Here is a 17,307-nt window from a genome sequence, read left to right on the forward strand (position 1 = left end):
TCCGACGCACAAAGTGCCACGCATGCTCAGAAGAAATTCCAACACGGGACAGCTCGTTCTGGTAAACTTAGCGTTCGCAATGGATACAGCACTTTCGTCACGCTGCAATGTTCAAAATGGTTTAATACAGCGCACTCTCTTCTTCTTTATAATGTGACAAGAATTAAGTCGTTCTGCTGCTCGTATTCACACACACTTCTCACAAACTTTTATTTGTGTTGTTTTAGTGGGATTCCCTGAATATATTGTTATTAGTTGTCACATCTGACAGGTTTATATATATTTTTTTTTTTTTATTTTGGATTTTAAGCCTTTTTTTTTATTTAATGTTTGGATTTTTTCCAAGGCTGATCTTTGTTCAATGTTATTTTTATTTTTACTCCAGAATATTTTTGGGTGTGTTTTGTGTGTCAGGTTACCCCGATACCATTGATATCTTTTATTATTTAATCTCAAGGAGATTGTTTGGTGTTGGTGTCCCTTGTTCATTTCACATTGTATATTTGAAATGTACCTGAATCCTCACAAACAAACTGTCCTTTTTGAAGTAAAACACATAGGAGAGTATGTTGTCAGTATGTTGTCTACCGGGCGCTCGGGTTCGGCACATCACGGATCTTGTGGACAGATTACTGAGAGGGGCTGGGGAAGACCCGGCTGTCATGGTGCACGTTGGCACCAATGACAAAGTCAGAGGCAGATGGAGTGTCCTAAAGAACGATTTTAGGGACTTAGGAGCTAAATTGAGGAAAAGGACCTCCAAGGTAGTATTCTCAGGAATACTACCGGTACATCAAGCCACACCAGAAAGGAAGAGGGAGATTAGGGAAGTAAACAAGTGGCTGAAGAGCTGGTGTAGTAAGGAGGGGTTTGGGTTCCTGGAGGACTGGGCCGACTTCTCAGTTGGTAACCGGTACTATAGAAGGGACGGACTGCACCTAAATGAGGAGGGTGCAGATCTGCTGGGAAGGAAGATGGCCAAAAAGTTAGAGGGGTTTTTAAACTAGGCGATGGGGGGAGGGTCCAGAGGCAGAGATAGCCAGCGCGGACGATATTCCAGAGGGTAGTATTGGGGGCATTAGTGGTAGGTTAACCAAAGCACAAAAACACAAGGTGAGTATAGTAGCAAGTCCTAGTTGCAATCTCGAAACACCCAATGCGAAGACAATATGCGACCGGTCTAAACTATGTGGCATGTTCACCAATGCCAGGAGAATGGCGGACAAGATGGGTGAACTAGAGATACTGTTGTACGAGGAGGATTTGGATTTTGTAGGAATTTCAGAGACCTGGTTCAACAGCTCTCATGATTGGCTGGCAAACATTCAAGGGTATACCCTATACCGCAAGGATAGAGAGGGTAAAAAAGGGGGAGGGGTATGCCTATATATCAAGAATAATGTACAAGTGAATGTGAGAGATGACATCACTGAGGGAGCTAGAGAGGAGGTGGAATCCTTATGGGTAGAGCTCCAAAGGGATAAAGCTAAGGGGAAAATAATACTGGGAGTATGCTATAGGCCCCCAAACCTGAGGGAGGAAGTGGAGACGGATCTCCTATCACAAATTGGAGTAGCAGCAAGGATGGGAAGTGTTATCATAATGGGGGATTTTAATTATCCAGACATAGATTGGGCGGAGGGAACCGCGCATTCATTTAAGGCTCGCCAGTTCCTTAATGTCTTGCAGGACAATTTTATGGGTCAGATGGTAGACGCACCAACTAGAAATAAAACATTACTGGATCTACTGATTACCAACAATACAGACCTGATCACGGATGTGGAAATGCGGGGCAATTTAGGTAACAGCGATCACAGGTCAATTAGTTTCAGTATAAATCACACAAATAGGAAACATAAAGGGAATACAAAGACACTGAATTTCAAAAGAGCCAACTTCCCTAAACTACAAACCTTGCTAAAAGGCATAAACTGGGATAAAATATTAGAAACAAAGAATACGGAGGAGAGATGGGTTTGCTTTAAGAGCATATTAAATAAGGGCATTAGCCAATGTATCCCATTGGGTAATAAATTTAAAAGAGCGAAAGTCCTGGATGGCTTAACTCCAATGTAAAAATGCATATAAAAGCAAAGGAGAAGGCCTTCAAAAAATACAAGGTTGAGGGATCATCCTCAGCATTCAGACTTTATAAAGAATGCAACAGGATATGTAAAGGTGCAATTAGGACAGCTAAGAAAGAACATGAAAAACACATAGCGGAGGAGAGCAAAAAAAATCCCAAGAAATTCTTTAAGTATGTAAACAGTAAAAAAGGGAGGACAGACCATATTGGCCCCATAAAGAATGAGGAAGGACATCTAGTTACAAAGGATGGGGAGATGGCGAAGGTATTGAATTTATTCTTCTCCTCAGTCTTCACGAGTGAATCGGGGGGCTTCAGTAACCAAAACTGCAGTGTTTATCCTCATGACACAACACAGGAAGCACCTCCATGGTTAACAGAGGACGGAATTAAAATTAGACTTGAGAAACTTAACATTAATAAATCACCGGGACCAGATGGCTTGCATCCGAGGGTACTTAGGGAACTCAGTCAAGTGATTGCCAGACCGTTGTTCCTAATTTTTACAGATAGTCTACTGACTGGAATGGTACCAGCTGATTGGAGAAAAGCCAATGTAGCACCTATATTTAAAAAGGGCCCAAAATACATCCCTGGGAATTACAGACCAGTTAGCCTAACATCGATAGTATGTAAACTCTTGGAGGGGATGATAAGGGACTATATACAGGATTTTAGTAATACGAACGATATCATTAGCAGTAATCAGCATGGATTCATGAAAAATCGTTCTTGCCAAACCAATCTATTAACCTTCTATGAGGAGGTGAGTTGCCATCTAGATAAAGGAAGGCCTGTAGACGTGGTGTATCTGGATTTTGCAAAAGCATTTGACACAGTTCCCCATAAACGTTTACTGTACAAAATAAGGTCTGTTGGCATGGACCATAGGGTGAGTACATGGATTGAAAACTGGCTACAAGGGCGAGTTCAGAGGGTGGTGATAAATGGGGAGTACTCAGAATGGTCAGGGGTGGGTAGTGGGGTTCCCCAAGGTTCTGTGCTGGGACCAATCCTATTTAATTTGTTCATAAACGATCTGGAGGATGGGATAAACAGTTCAATCTCTGTATTTGCAGACGATACTAAGCTAAGCAGGGCAATAACTTCTCCGCAGGACGTGGAAACCTTGCAAAAAGACCTGAACAAATTAATGGGGTGGGCGACTACATGGCAAATGAGGTTCAATGTAGAAAAATGTAAAATAATGCATTTGGGTGGCAAAAATATGAATGCAATCTATACACTGGGGGGAGAACCTCTGGGGGAATCTAGGATGGAAAAGGACCTGGGGGTCCTAGTAGATGATAGGCTCAGCAATGGCAGGCAATGCCAAGCTGCTGCTAACAAAGCAAACAGAATATTGGCATGCATTAAAAGAGGGATCAACTCCAGAGATAAAACGATAATTCTCCCGCTCTACAAGACTCTGGTCTGGCCGCACCTAGAGTATGCGGTCCAGTTCTGGGCACCAGTCCTCAGGAAGGATGTACTGGAAATGGAGCGAGTACAAAGAAGGGCAACAAAGCTAATAAAGGGTCTGGAGGATATTAGTTATGAGGAAAGGTTGCGAGCACTGAACTTATTCTCTCTGGAGAAGAGACGCTTGAGAGGGGATATGATTTCAATTTACAAATACCGGACTGGTGACCCCTCAATAGGGATAAAACTTTTTCGCAGAAGAGAGTTTACCAAGACTCGTGGCCACTCATTAAAATTAGAAGAAAAGAGGTTTAATCTTAAACTACGTAGAGGGTTCTTTACTGTAAGAGCGGCAAGGATGTGGAATTCCCTTCCACAGGCGGTGGTCTCAGCGGGGAGCATTGATAGCTTCAAGAAACTATTAGATAAGCACCTGAATGACCACAACATACAGGGATATACAATGCAATACTGACACATAATCACACACATAGGTTGGACTTGATGGACTTGTGTCTTTTTTCAACCTCACCTACTATGTAACTATGTAACTATGTAATTCAAAACAAAAATCCTTTATTAAGGGATCAGAACCAAACAAAGAGGAAGGCAATACTGGATCAACAAGAGAAATTAGCGAAGCCTGGGACCCCCACGGCAGACATCAATTCTTCAACATCAAAATTGGTGGCCTGAGGAGTCCATATGTAAGGGAGGGCAGTCTGGTCCGGGATTCACAGAGACTTGTATAGCAGCAGATGACATCTGTGTCCGCAGGCTGTGGTACCACAAGAGGCTGCATTTTTTGGCCCACCAGACTGGATCCAGGGTCCTCACTGTCTGGTCTTCCTTTCACACTTCCTTCCGGGCTGTGGCTGTGCAGTTGGAGATGTGGCAGGAGGAGGAGTAGGACCTGGAGGAGGAGTAGGACCTGCAGGAGGAGGAGGAGGACCATCCCAAAGCTGTGTGTGAGGTGTAATTTGGCCCCTCATACCTTTCGCCAGAGCCTCAGATATGAGGGCCTCACACATGGCTTTTTGGCCCTCCTCCATCCTCTGCATTTTATAGGCTATGAATGCAGCAATGTTCTCATGCCTGGTGTGTGGTGCTCCCAGGACCTCTGTAGCCCTCCAAAAGAATCTGATAGCCGCCTCCTCTAGGGCACTCCTCCTACTGCCACTTTCTGTTTCCAGGGGGGATGGAGGGACCTTGAGATCAGCCAGCCGGCTCGGCCCGGCCACCTCCTGGCTGAGACTTCCCTGTGTATGAAAAAGGGACATAGTTGTAATGTTTTGCATCATCAATCACAATCCTTAATTAGTACTCCCAACTAACATCTAGTTCACATCATTGATTGGACAAGAAGAAATATTTAGAGGAATGCTATACCTGGCTCAATCTGGGCTCCTCCACATGCGGCCTGGAAGGCCCAGGTTGGGCGTCAGAAGCCTCAGCCGGGGGGGAAGGAAGCGTGGAAGGAAGACTGGAGAGGGATGGCCTGGGTTCAGTCTGGCCTGCCAGAAAGTGCAGCCTGTCGTAGTACAACATCCTGGGGACATAGATGTCACCTGCTGCTCCGGATCTCTGCGAATCAAGGACTTTATTGCGCTCCCTCAGATATGTGCTCCTCAGGCCACCAATGAAAATCTTTAAAAAAGTGATGTCTGCCGTGGGGATCACCTGCTTCACAATTTCACACAATTGCTCCAGTGCTGCCTTCCTCTTTGCTTGGTTCTTGTAATGGGGGTGTTTAATCTCCCACAGACAGGGCAGCTCCCTTAGCATCTCTATGAAGACTGAAATGAAGTCCTTATCTTTCAGTACCATATCCATGTTCACTGCAAGACACAACACAAGACAAAGCCTAATGTCACACAAAACTCTCCTAATCTTGTTACAATATAGGCCTCTATCTAGAAGCAGTATAGGCCCAAGTTTGTCTCTTACCTTCGTTCTTACGATCGCCGTGTCCAATGCTCCTTCCTCCGCTCACAGATCAAACGTAATACGCACGCGTGTTACGCTTTATATACACTGCGCATGCGTGTAACTCCGCCCGCCCCTGACGTTCTTTCTAGTGTATTCCCCGCCCCTTTTCGTTCAGCGCAGTGGGGGAAGAGCATGATGGCGGACATACAGCAGGTGCGGGCTAATTATAGCAACGAGGAGGAGGAGGAGGAAAGCCCGGATCCAGGCACGTCCCGATCCAGAAGGAGACGTTTTAAGGCCACAAATATGTCATTTGGGGAGATGTTGGAGATGGTCGACATCATGAGGAAGTCCGACTATGACGGAAAATATGGGCCTTACCCCAACCCGAACATCCGAAAGGCCAAGATCATGGCGAAAGTGGTCAGGAGTCTAGAGTGGAATTTCGGGGTACGAAGGTCTAAAGATCAGCTCAGGAAGCGGTGGTCGGACCTGAAGTTGAGAGAGCCAGAGCAGTACCGAAAGATCCGGAGAGTGCTGCAAAAAAGTAAGTAGTTGTGCTGTGTTCCTATTCTTTCTGTCTTTATTACGTTCGTTCTGCTCCATATGCTTTTATTAGTTGTAACGTTTCAAAAGGTCAACTTTAATGTTCATGGGCACATTATTCGTTCGTATCAAACATTTTTCTTTCGGCCTCTAGAACACCATTGTTTAGGCCATATGCATTTTCACACATTTTTGGGGGCCTACTTGGATGCCAAATATTTGTTTGTGTAGATGGGTTTGTTACTAGAATGAAATGAAAACTAGATTGTGTGTAAGGAGAGGACACTGAGCAGCTGTTTTCACATCTTGACACTGGAGCACTAGTGTGGGACACAAGAACACCATTTTTATTAGGGGGGGCCACACAGGTGCTCCAGTGTATACTGTAGGGGGGGCTACATCTGTGAAGCTTGTACCAAACAGGTAAAGTATTGCAGCTTAACAAAGGGCAATAAAAAATATACATCTTGGAACTCTGCTAAAATAGACAATTGTACCCCACTTCCGAGCAATGTTTCCTATTTCTAGTTCTGCCATCAAATATCTGTGTGCTAAGTATACCATTTTTGTTTTACATAGGGGAGAAAAGACTCGGACACCCCTCATCCCAGGAGACCAGAGACCCCCCCCTCTGGAAGAAGGGGAAATACCCCCAACCCAAGAAGCTGAGCTGGAGGGAGAAGAAGACGTGGTGGAGATTGGCACCACAACAGGTGAGTGTCTGCGACCACAGGCTCAGGTAAAAGAGATGGCTGGTGGCAGATTTTTGAGACCTTTTTTTTTTGTTCTTTATCTCTTTTTAGGTGATCGTGATCCAGAATGCTTTACATCTGAAAGTGCCCAGATACTGATCGGGGAGATCATGGGGTGTAATCTCCAATTGCAAAACATCCAGCAACAAATCAGTGATGTTATTAAAAAAAATAATAACATCATTGATGTTTTGGGGCGAATTTAAACCCCACAAAATCGTACCAAAATTTTTTAAATGTTTCGAAAAGCCAAATTTGGAGGATGCACACAGTGTGCCAACATGTGCTATCTGCCATCACGTGATATCAATGGACGCGTTTTGGGGGTGCAACCCCTTCCTCAATTATAAAGTAGCGTTGAGGAAGGGCTTGCTCCCCCCAAACACGTCCCTTGATCCCCCCCTGATGGCAGATAGCACATGTTGACATTCGTAAATTGGTGTGCATCTTCCAAATTTGGCTTTTCCAGGGGTGATTTCCCCCCATCTGAATGCTATATCAAACCCAGTTCCTAAATACTGATGTCTGATATAGCCTTCAGGTTTTACCTAATGTGAACTTTGTAAGTTCAAGTTTTTTGGCTTTCTTGTTGGTTTTACACAGGCCTGTTTTATCTGAAATGGATATTTTGATTTTTCATAATGCTACTGCAAACATTGTTATACAACAAACATGTTGGTTTGTTTTAAAAACCTTTGGGAAATGCACATGTGATTGTGCACGTATAAAAAAGTGCCTTACTCAAGAATGTGTGGATTATTGTCTCAACACTACAACACTTTTGGGGTGATGTAATTGCTGTTTTATGCAAAAATGGGGGTTATTTCCTAAGGGCAAATCCTCTTTGCACTACAAGTGCAGGTTCAGTGCAGTTGCAAGTGCACTTATAGTGAAATGTGTTTTTGCATTTAGGAAGTACCAGCCAACACTGTTTTTTATAAGGTTACCCAATCACGACATTTTCTGCACTCAACACATTTCTGTCAGGGTCAGCTAAAACAAACGCAAGCAGTAAATGTCCACAAAGAATTTCTTTTGGTTGTTTTTTATTTGAAAAAGGTGTCACAGATTGTCTGGCATATTGATAGCCCCCCTACCCACAAAGAACTCCAGGTAGCGTAACCGGACATCACGGGCATTCAGGGAGGGCAAGCCAGGACGGCCACTTTCAATCGCCGTCAGTGTTGATGGATTAGGGATTCCGGCCTCAGGCCCAACTGAGCCAGCATAGTTGGCTGAATGTTTTCTTAAAAAATTATGGAGAACACAGCAGGCAAGTATTATATGGTTCAGTTTATACTCCGCCATATGGATGGGTGTCAGAAATAATCGGAACCGGCTGGCCAGGATTCCAAATGTGTTCTCCACCACTCTACGGGCTCTGGCCAGCCGGTAATTAAAAACCCTCTGTTCCGGGGTGAGGGTCCTCATCGGGAATGGCCGCATCAGGTGGTCCCCCAGCGCAAATGCTTCATCAGCAACAAACACAAATGGGAGACCTTCAACATTGTCCTCTGGAGGTGGCAAGTCCAAGCTGCCATTCTGGAGACGCCTGTAGAACTCCGTCTGGGCAATCATTCCACCATCGGACATCCGGCCATTCTTCCCCACGTCCACATACAAGAACTCGTAATTAGCCGACACCACCGCCAACATCACTATACTATTAAACCCCTTGTAATTATAATAGTATGACCCCGAGTTGGGTGGTGGGACGATGTGGACGTGTTTCCCATCAATTGCCCCTCCGCAGTTAGGAAAGTCCCACCGCTGGGCAAAGTGGGAGGCCACAGTCTGCCATTCCTGTGGCGTTGAAGGAAACTGTTGAGGAAAAAAAATAAACCTTACTATTTTTTCACAGAAACATGGCAAGCAGATTAGACACAAACATTATGGGGCAACCTCCAGATAGCATTTACTAAGGGGAATTTAACAAGGCCAAAGTATAAGGTACACCTATCATATTCCCCCTCCCCCCCTCTCATGGGTCATTTCTAACATTATAGGGGGGGGAACTCTTGGACAGGTAACCCTCTTCACTTCATTGAGAGATGAATGCCTAAATACAGGGTATTACTTGGAACAGCCCCTCCTTAGTTACACTATTGGCAGACCACTGGACAGGTAAGAAGTGTCATAATACAAAGATATAAATACACACTGTACACATTTGAGGACATTTGAACATTCTGCTATTACCTATCAAGATAATAATAGGATACAAAAACTTTAAACAGTACCATTGGAAAGTATACAGGCAGGCCCTTGCACTACATGCTTTGGGGAATTCATCCATAAATCTGACAAGTAAAGAGGTGGGTATAGTGTGTATGGGTTTGGCAAAGTCAGCAGATAGATGATTGAGGATAGATAGAGAATTGGGATCAGCTGACTTAGCAGTTGGGGGGGGAGGGTTAAATAACATTTGGGGACACCACAAAAAAAAGCCTCTAGAACTCTGCCTGAATTTAAATCAAAAATAACATTTCCAAACATTTTAGGGGGTGTTTGGGGTAAAGCACTACTATGGAGCTGATAAAATACATTGTTAAGTGACTACATGAGGTGAATATAGGCCAGGAGACACCATGCTGGGGAGGTTTTTGAAGGGCAAATATGTATGAAGGACATAAAATAATAATTACCTAAAAATCCAGCATGCATGAGAACAAAGGGGACATTCACAGCATATTACAATCATGGTAATTAGGGAATGAGGGAAGAAATACAATATATTATCAAACATTCAATACAATAAAATGTGATATAAAAGGATAAAAATCTTACCTTCATATACTCCTTCTGCAGGACCTGGATGATGGCAGAACAGGTCTCTGGGATAATGATCCCCAGAGCCTGGGGGGAGATGCCTGTCGAGAACTTCAAGTCCTGCAGGCTTCTCCCTGTGGCCAAATACCGCAAGGTAGCGACCAACCTCTGCTCCGGAGTGATGGCTTGCCTCATGCAGGTATCCTGCCTGCTAATATAGGGGGTCAGCAAAGCCAACAGACGGTGAAATACGGGGTCCGTCATCCTGAGAAAGTTCCTGAAATCATCAGGATTATTCTCAGGGATCTCACGGAGCAAAGGCATATGACAGAACTGGTCACGCTGAAGCAACCAATTCTTGGTCCATGAACTCCTCCCCACCCTGTTCATGGACTGGACTTGTGTCAAGGTCAGGACCCCAACACCAAGCCCCCGCACAGCACGAACTCTACGAGGAGTACGCATATGAAACATGGCTAGAAAACGGTCGGCTGCTCAGAACGAAGTAACAGAACGCACTGAAGAACAGCAAGGCCTGTGAAGAGCGACCTGAAAAACAGCAACGAGCAGGCAAGATCACACAGAAAACTCCGATACGAACTGACTGCACGCACTGAAGAGCAGATACAAACCCACAAGCACAAACTGAACGTCAGAAAACGATCTGAAAGCCATGTGTCTGAAAAAGCGCAAATCGTCTCTCACCAAACTTTTACTAACACGAGATTAGCAAAAGGAGCCCAAAGGGTGCCGCGCTTGGTTCTGAACCGGCCTTTTCTAGTCTCGTCGTACGTGGTGTACGTCACCGCGTTCTTGGCGATCGGAAATTCCGACAACTTTGTGCGACCGTGTGTAGGCAAAACAAGTTTGAGCCAACATCCATCGGAAAAAATCCTAGGATTTTGTTGTCGGAATGTCCGAACAAAGTCCGACCGTGTGTACGGGGCATTAGAGGATGGTCCAAGTTCTTTAAGTTGCGTATGGATAACTTCTATTCCCTTAGCATGTGGGATGGAATTATAAAGACTTTCCACATCTAGGGCTACCAGCCATGTGTCGGGGGGAATCTGTTTACCATCTAAATTGCAGAGCAGGTCAATTGTGTCCTGGACATAAGAGAGAAACTGGACAAAGGAGAAAAGAGAAGTCACATGCGGATTTAGGTACTTATCTACCAAAGCACTAGTGTTTTCAGTTAGACTTTGACAACCCGAAACAATAGGGCGTCCAGGGGGATGTTGTAATGAGCGAATAGAATGTAGGTATCTTAGGATTTGTTTACATTTAAGTAATTCCAGGTACTCAAGTCAATTGTGCCCCTTTGATAGGCCTTGAAAATAAATTGTAATATTCACAAGTAAAGTTTTCTATTAATGTTTTGGAAATGGACCGGTACCAATGTCTGTTGTCCAGGATGTTGAGGCACATGCGTTCGTATGCCGGGACATCCATGACGACGACATTGCCGCCTTTGTCAGCCGGCTTAATGACCAAATCAGGGTGATGTTAAAAATCCCTAAGTGCTTTCCGATATTTGAAGGAAAGATTGTGTATATGTTAATCTTGCAAATTCGTATTCTTAATCTCCAGTGTGGTTTGTTGGACAAAAGCCCAGATATTGAGGTTTGCCTGAAGTAAGGGAAAGCCCGAGACTTAGCTTTAAATGAAAAAGGAGGGGGAAAGGACACACCGGGGATGACGACAACGGCCACTGCAATATTGGGCAGCTCCTCATCGCCAGTGTGTCCCTCCTCCCAGAGCGACATAAGGTCATCCATGGCCTGAAGTTCAGTATCTGAGAGTTCCAAGGGGGGAATGTCTGGAAGTTCCATAAGAGGAGGTTTGTCATAAATTACCTTAAACATCAAACGTCTAGCAAACAAGTGTATATCCTTGATCAGTTGAAAGCTATCAAGATCAACAGAAGGGCAAAACGTAAGACCCAATATTAATATATATAACTGTTCCTCGGTCAAGGATATCGAGGAAAGGTTTATGACTTCTAATCCTGGGGTTCCCTGATTGACAGGGGTTGTGGTGGGTTCAGTGCTTGGGTTTTCCCTAAAAAAATGGGTGCAAGTTTAGGATCAATAGATTGAGTGCTAGAAGGAAATAATGTAGATAGAGTAGGTTCACTGACCCAGCGGGTCATAGAAGAAGATAAAGAAGAGGGAGCAGGGGTAGTGATACCAAGTGTGGGATGTGATGGTCCTGCTCTCCTACATTGCAATCTATTGGCTTTTGCCCTCAGTTTAGAGCCTATTGAAGCCCTGATCTGTACCATTTTTTTCTGGGTAAGTTTTCTATCATTGTCAATGATTTTTTTTTAGTTTCTAATACTTTCTAATAATTATTTTATTTATTATAAAACAAAGGGGAAAAAAAGGAGGAAAAAAAATGTTTTTTCTCTGTTCACATATTATTAGTTTCTTTTTCTTTTTTTCTATCTAGTTAATCCCATGTCAACCTATCAGCGCACAAGCCCTAGATGGTTTGATCATATATTTTTGGTCCTATCAGCGCCCCTCTTTTTACAATAGTTTTCTGGTCTCTGGTATGTATTGAGGCTATTCAGTCCTTTTTCTTTGTAATATAATTGAGCATTATTTAGCTACAGTTTTTATCTATTTTTTTCTCCTTTTCCGTTTTTACTAGGCGTACCTTTGGCCCTCTGCAGCCAATTACATGACAGTGTTGGTCTGTGACCCCATGACATTTGACCGCATTGACCTTGCCCCGTTGGGCTGCCAGGGTATGTTTGGGGATATGGGGGTGTGTGGGATTCTATCCCATTACATGGTAGCTCTTTTTTTGGGGGGGGTTCCTTAATAGGGTTTGGACTCTCATTACCATGCAGCTTACTCAGAGATATGCACCATGTTAATGTTTCTATTTTATTGTCTCTTCAGATTATTTATGTTATTGTATTTTCTCTTTTCATAGAGCCACTTTTTCTGTTATATTCTATTCCCTTGATGAAGCCAATGCCTTGGTAAAACTAGTAGGGAAGACTTGACCTGCTGTTTATATTTATCACCATCTCTTTTGGTCAACAGAACATTGTTAGGTGCTCCCACATATATGTGATTTATTAGAATTTCCGAAATGTTTTTTAATCATTGTAATAAAATTGTAAATTTGTTTTTTCTATATATTCTGTGTATTGAGTTGTTTTGGCACCGCAATAATCCTCCTCCCTCTGTTCCATACAATATTTAATCTTTGGGATGAGGTGTCTTATCTACTAGGACATACTAGCCACTAGCCTGTTTTTTCTGATCTTTGTCATGTTGTAGTGAGCCCATCCCCCTACAGTTAGAACACATCCAGGGAAAACACTTAACCCCTTGATCGCCCCCTAGTGTTTAACCCCTTCCCTGCCACTGTCATTTATACAGTAATCAGTGGCTATTTGTAGCTCTGATCGCTGTATAAATGTCAATGGTCCAAAAATAGTGTCAAAAGTGTCCGATCTATCCGCCATAATGTCACAGTCCCGATAAAAAAATGCAGATCGCCGCCATTACTAGTAAAAAAAAATAATAATAAAAATGCCTTAAATCTATCCCCTATTTTGTAGACACTATAACCTTTGTGTAAACCAATCAATATACACTTATTGCGATTTTTTTTTTACCAAAAATATGTAGAAGAATACATATCGGTCTAAACTGTGGAAGAAATTCGTTTTTTTATATATTTTTTGGGGATATTTATTATAGCAAAAATTGTCGTCAACAGGAGGGTGCTGTAACCACGCTTGCATCTGTCTGCTGGTTTGGATCCCACTTGTTTGGTTGTTGCTGAACTTGGCCTGTTCCTGACTTCATTCCTGCCTATTACTAAGGTTATATTCAGTAAAACATTTAGTGATTAGGTGTAGTAGCCAGTGCATTTAATGGGCCCAAAATCACCCCCTTCATCAAGGCTAAAATAGGACATGAAATTTTGAAACAAAAAGGAAATACTAAAACTGCTTACTGCACAATAGTAGTTCTGAGATAAAGGACATATCTATATATATATATATATATATATATATATATATATATATATATATATATATATATATATATATATATATATATATACATAGAGAATATATGTATATGTATAGAGGTTACTATTAAATATGTACTTGAGAAAATATAAAATTTGAGCTATTTTATTAGTCCAACTCTTTTACTTAACTACATTATTATGTATACACTGTATCTTATCTCACTATTACTTCAGTGACCATTTTTAGTATTTCTATGTTTTCTGTCTCTACATTTCATGCCTTATTTTGGCCCTGATGAATGGAGTGAATCCCCCCCCCCAAAAAAAAAACATTGGCTACTACACTCAATAAATAAACATCTTTCTGAATATAATCTTATGGTGTTGCACTTCAGTCTCCTATACAACTCAGGGTTATGGGGGTGACACCTCAGTGTGTGGCAGTGGCCTACCTACCAATGGGATGCTCCCCAGGGATCATATTAACATACCAGTGATGGCAATTTGAACACAAGAATATCACCTACTTCCAATTCTAGGGTCCAGCGTCATCTACCTAATTCCCAGAGTTAATTCCTGTCAGCCTTGCTTCTGTACCTCCGCTGCTGACCCAGATCATCTGTATTGAGCCACATGACTTCTGATCTTGTTCACTGTATAGTGACATAATGATTTTGCATGCACACATACCCTGCTGTTGCCCCTATGGTACCAGTTACCTTAAGAAGAGGTTGGGCTGGTGAAGTGAAGATCTTCACCAAAAAACAATATAACAAATATTAAACCTTGCTGCATGTGATGGTACACTTCTAATAAATGTTTATATATTTTTTTGGAAAGAATTGTTCTTTCTTTAGCATATTATTGTTATTGTAAACCTCTAGCAAGTCAACATTTTGAAAACACTGTGCTGTATGAAGTTTTGCACATACAGAAAAATGCATCTAACATAATGAGTAAGTCTTGCCATGCAATAGCCTCATTCACTTACATTCACGTTACAGGTAACAACCAACATATCCATCAGCAACAACAAAGCAAATATGCTTGCTCATACTTTGTGTATGGGAAAAGTTTTCTTGGCATTCATTAATGACTCACAGGTGCATTATTATGTCCACGATCTAAGGAACTGCCAATATCACTACTAATTTCTCTTTTACCGATTTTCTTTAAACCAAACTCCAGCCAAAATCTTTTTTTCTTGTTTTGGCCAGAGTGGGGAAGAGACAATGGTTTTGAAAAATATTACAGTGATGTTATACTAACAATTGAAGCCCACCAGAAGGGTAAGGATTTAAGCTGGCCATAGACAGATCATAATTTAATCCATGTGTGGCAACTCCTGCTCAGCAGAAGTCAATCTAATATTTGACTTCTGTCAAACTGGCTTGTTGGAAAATTATTCTCGCTCAGTGGTTGCAACGGACAAAAAAATCCAGCTATGGCCAGCTTTAGTCATGACATTGTAAAAATAGTAACTGTGCATTTTGCCACAACCTCTCATCAGGTCAATGAACTCAGGGGAACAGTGATAGATCTTGTACCCATGCCCAAATGTATGGGCGATCAAGCAAGACTGCTGGAGATGGAGACTTTTTGTACACTTAATAAGATCTTAGCGCCACCAAAATTAAACTTTTCTCTTTCTTTCAGTTGTTTTTTTGGAAACACATTGATCTGTCTCAGCCCCATCCTTTATCTACTGCCTCTATTATGTGAATGATTTAGCCTTTGTTTATTATATATGATATACTGATATGTTGCATGCAGTGTTACATTTGTCTGATTGGCACTGTTCTGTTGCCTGGTGGTTTGGTTTTGTATTTCTATTTAGTTCCATTTAATTTTGGTGATTTTATGTTTTCTTTCTCTACAGTAATTTTCCTAATTGTTTTTATATTTTGACGATTACTAATGTACCCAAAATATTGTTGTCCCCCCAATGATTGGGTTCTGCCTATTGTTTCAATTTGTTTGCCCCATTTATCTGTGATTGGGAGCTCAGATTAGGCATGTGCACTGAGCCCCAGCAAAGGGAGCATCTATGACCTACTTCCGATTTTGCAGCAGCTTCCCCCTCTGGTCCTAGCTGTGACAGGCAGGCCTCTATGCCAACTGGGGCATCATATATAGAGAAGCTTATATTTATGCATAAACTACCTTGAAAAAAACAGATGAGAAACTGACAACTATGACCCTTCCATGTTCCTGTTTGAAATGATGGATAACCGAATGTGATTGTTATTAAAATGGGTGTTTTGTTTAAGAAAAAAATCATAATAGCCTACCTGCCAGTCAACAAAAAATTGCATTTTAATGACTTAGTTTCTTTCATTACAAGCATTTATTCTCAAAATAAACATTACACAGAACAAACTAACTTGTCAATGGGAACTAGCAGAAATAAGGGCTCTGCAATTTATTCTAATGAGGATGAAGGTTGTGAAATTCAACTTGTATGAATTATCCAAATATGTTTTCATAAACTAATGATCCAAACTGCACTGCAAACGTAGAAGTGTCTATTAAACATTTCAGAGGTAAATCCAGTTTATATCCTTTCAGATTGAATTAGCACTTAAATAATTGTCTACCTGACAGTTACAGTCAATTAGACAAGTTATTAATTTTAGAACTCACCTCTAGCCACAGCTGTCGCAGAATCACTGTGTTATATGTGTTGATGCTATAACATGAAACTATTCTTTTACTTTTAATAAAAGTGCTTGATGAAGTGATCGTAAAGGGCACTAGTAATTGAGGTGTTAGTGCCTTCTAAAAGTGCAATATATGTGTAGTAGCGTAGATACTATTTTATGTTGTTAAAGTTCCATTTCTGCCAGATCTTATAAATTCTACATTTATTGTAAGAGCTGTAAAGCAGCCTGATATAACAGAGTGTTTCAGCACAGACAAAGACAAACTAATGTGTCCGGGAAAGTTGCTGAACTGAGATTATCGATTTGCTTGGAAACTTGAAAGAAAGAAATGTCCTTTAAAATGATTGTTCTTTTTATTATAATAAATACGCTTTTTTTACCATTTTAATAACTGATATACTATGACAAGTAAGTGCATTTCTAGGAATTAAAAAACATCCCTACTCAAGAGTTTTCCATTGGATGATGTTGACAGCTTGTGAGCTCAGTTCAGTGTTATTGCTGATATTTCATATTATGTAGGAAAAGGTTGAACTAAAAAATATTTTGGCAACCGCTATAAGACTATGGGAAATTTCCTGCCTTTGATTTTTTTGTGAGGGCTAATCGACATTTAGGATGGTTTATTAAGGCAGATCAAAATGCAATAACAATATGTAAAGGGCAGTAACCTGAAACAACCAACCAAACAAGGTTAGTGTTGTCAAGCCAATATATGTATACATAATTGTTACTGGCAGTTTCTGCTTTTTAAACACACTTTGCCCAGTCATTCTGAAAAACCCTGATGGGCAACTTTGTCAAGTTGTCAAATGCATGTGTCTTTTAGTTACATTTTCTTGCATTTATGCATTTTTTTGTTTACATGTATTACTGAAAATAATAGCTAAAGCAGCTATAAGGAGAAGGAAAGCTGCAGAGAGCTCCTAGAAAATATGGGTTCTCCAGTCAATATGATTTGTCTTGGAGTTTTGAAAAGAGTTGGAAAGGGTTACTACCACTTTCCAGTCGGCCACTGGGTAGCTGTTAAGGAATCTTCCCCCACTTCCAATGTTGCCACTCGAATAAAAATTAATCGGAAGTTTGTCCAGTGGGTACTACTGAGAGAAAGTTCCAGTAAAAGTGCCCCTTTCCT

This window comes from Aquarana catesbeiana, linkage group LG04, assembly GCF_042186555.1.
Source record: "Aquarana catesbeiana isolate 2022-GZ linkage group LG04, ASM4218655v1, whole genome shotgun sequence".
In the NCBI taxonomy this organism is placed as follows: domain Eukaryota; kingdom Metazoa; phylum Chordata; class Amphibia; order Anura; family Ranidae; genus Aquarana; species Aquarana catesbeiana.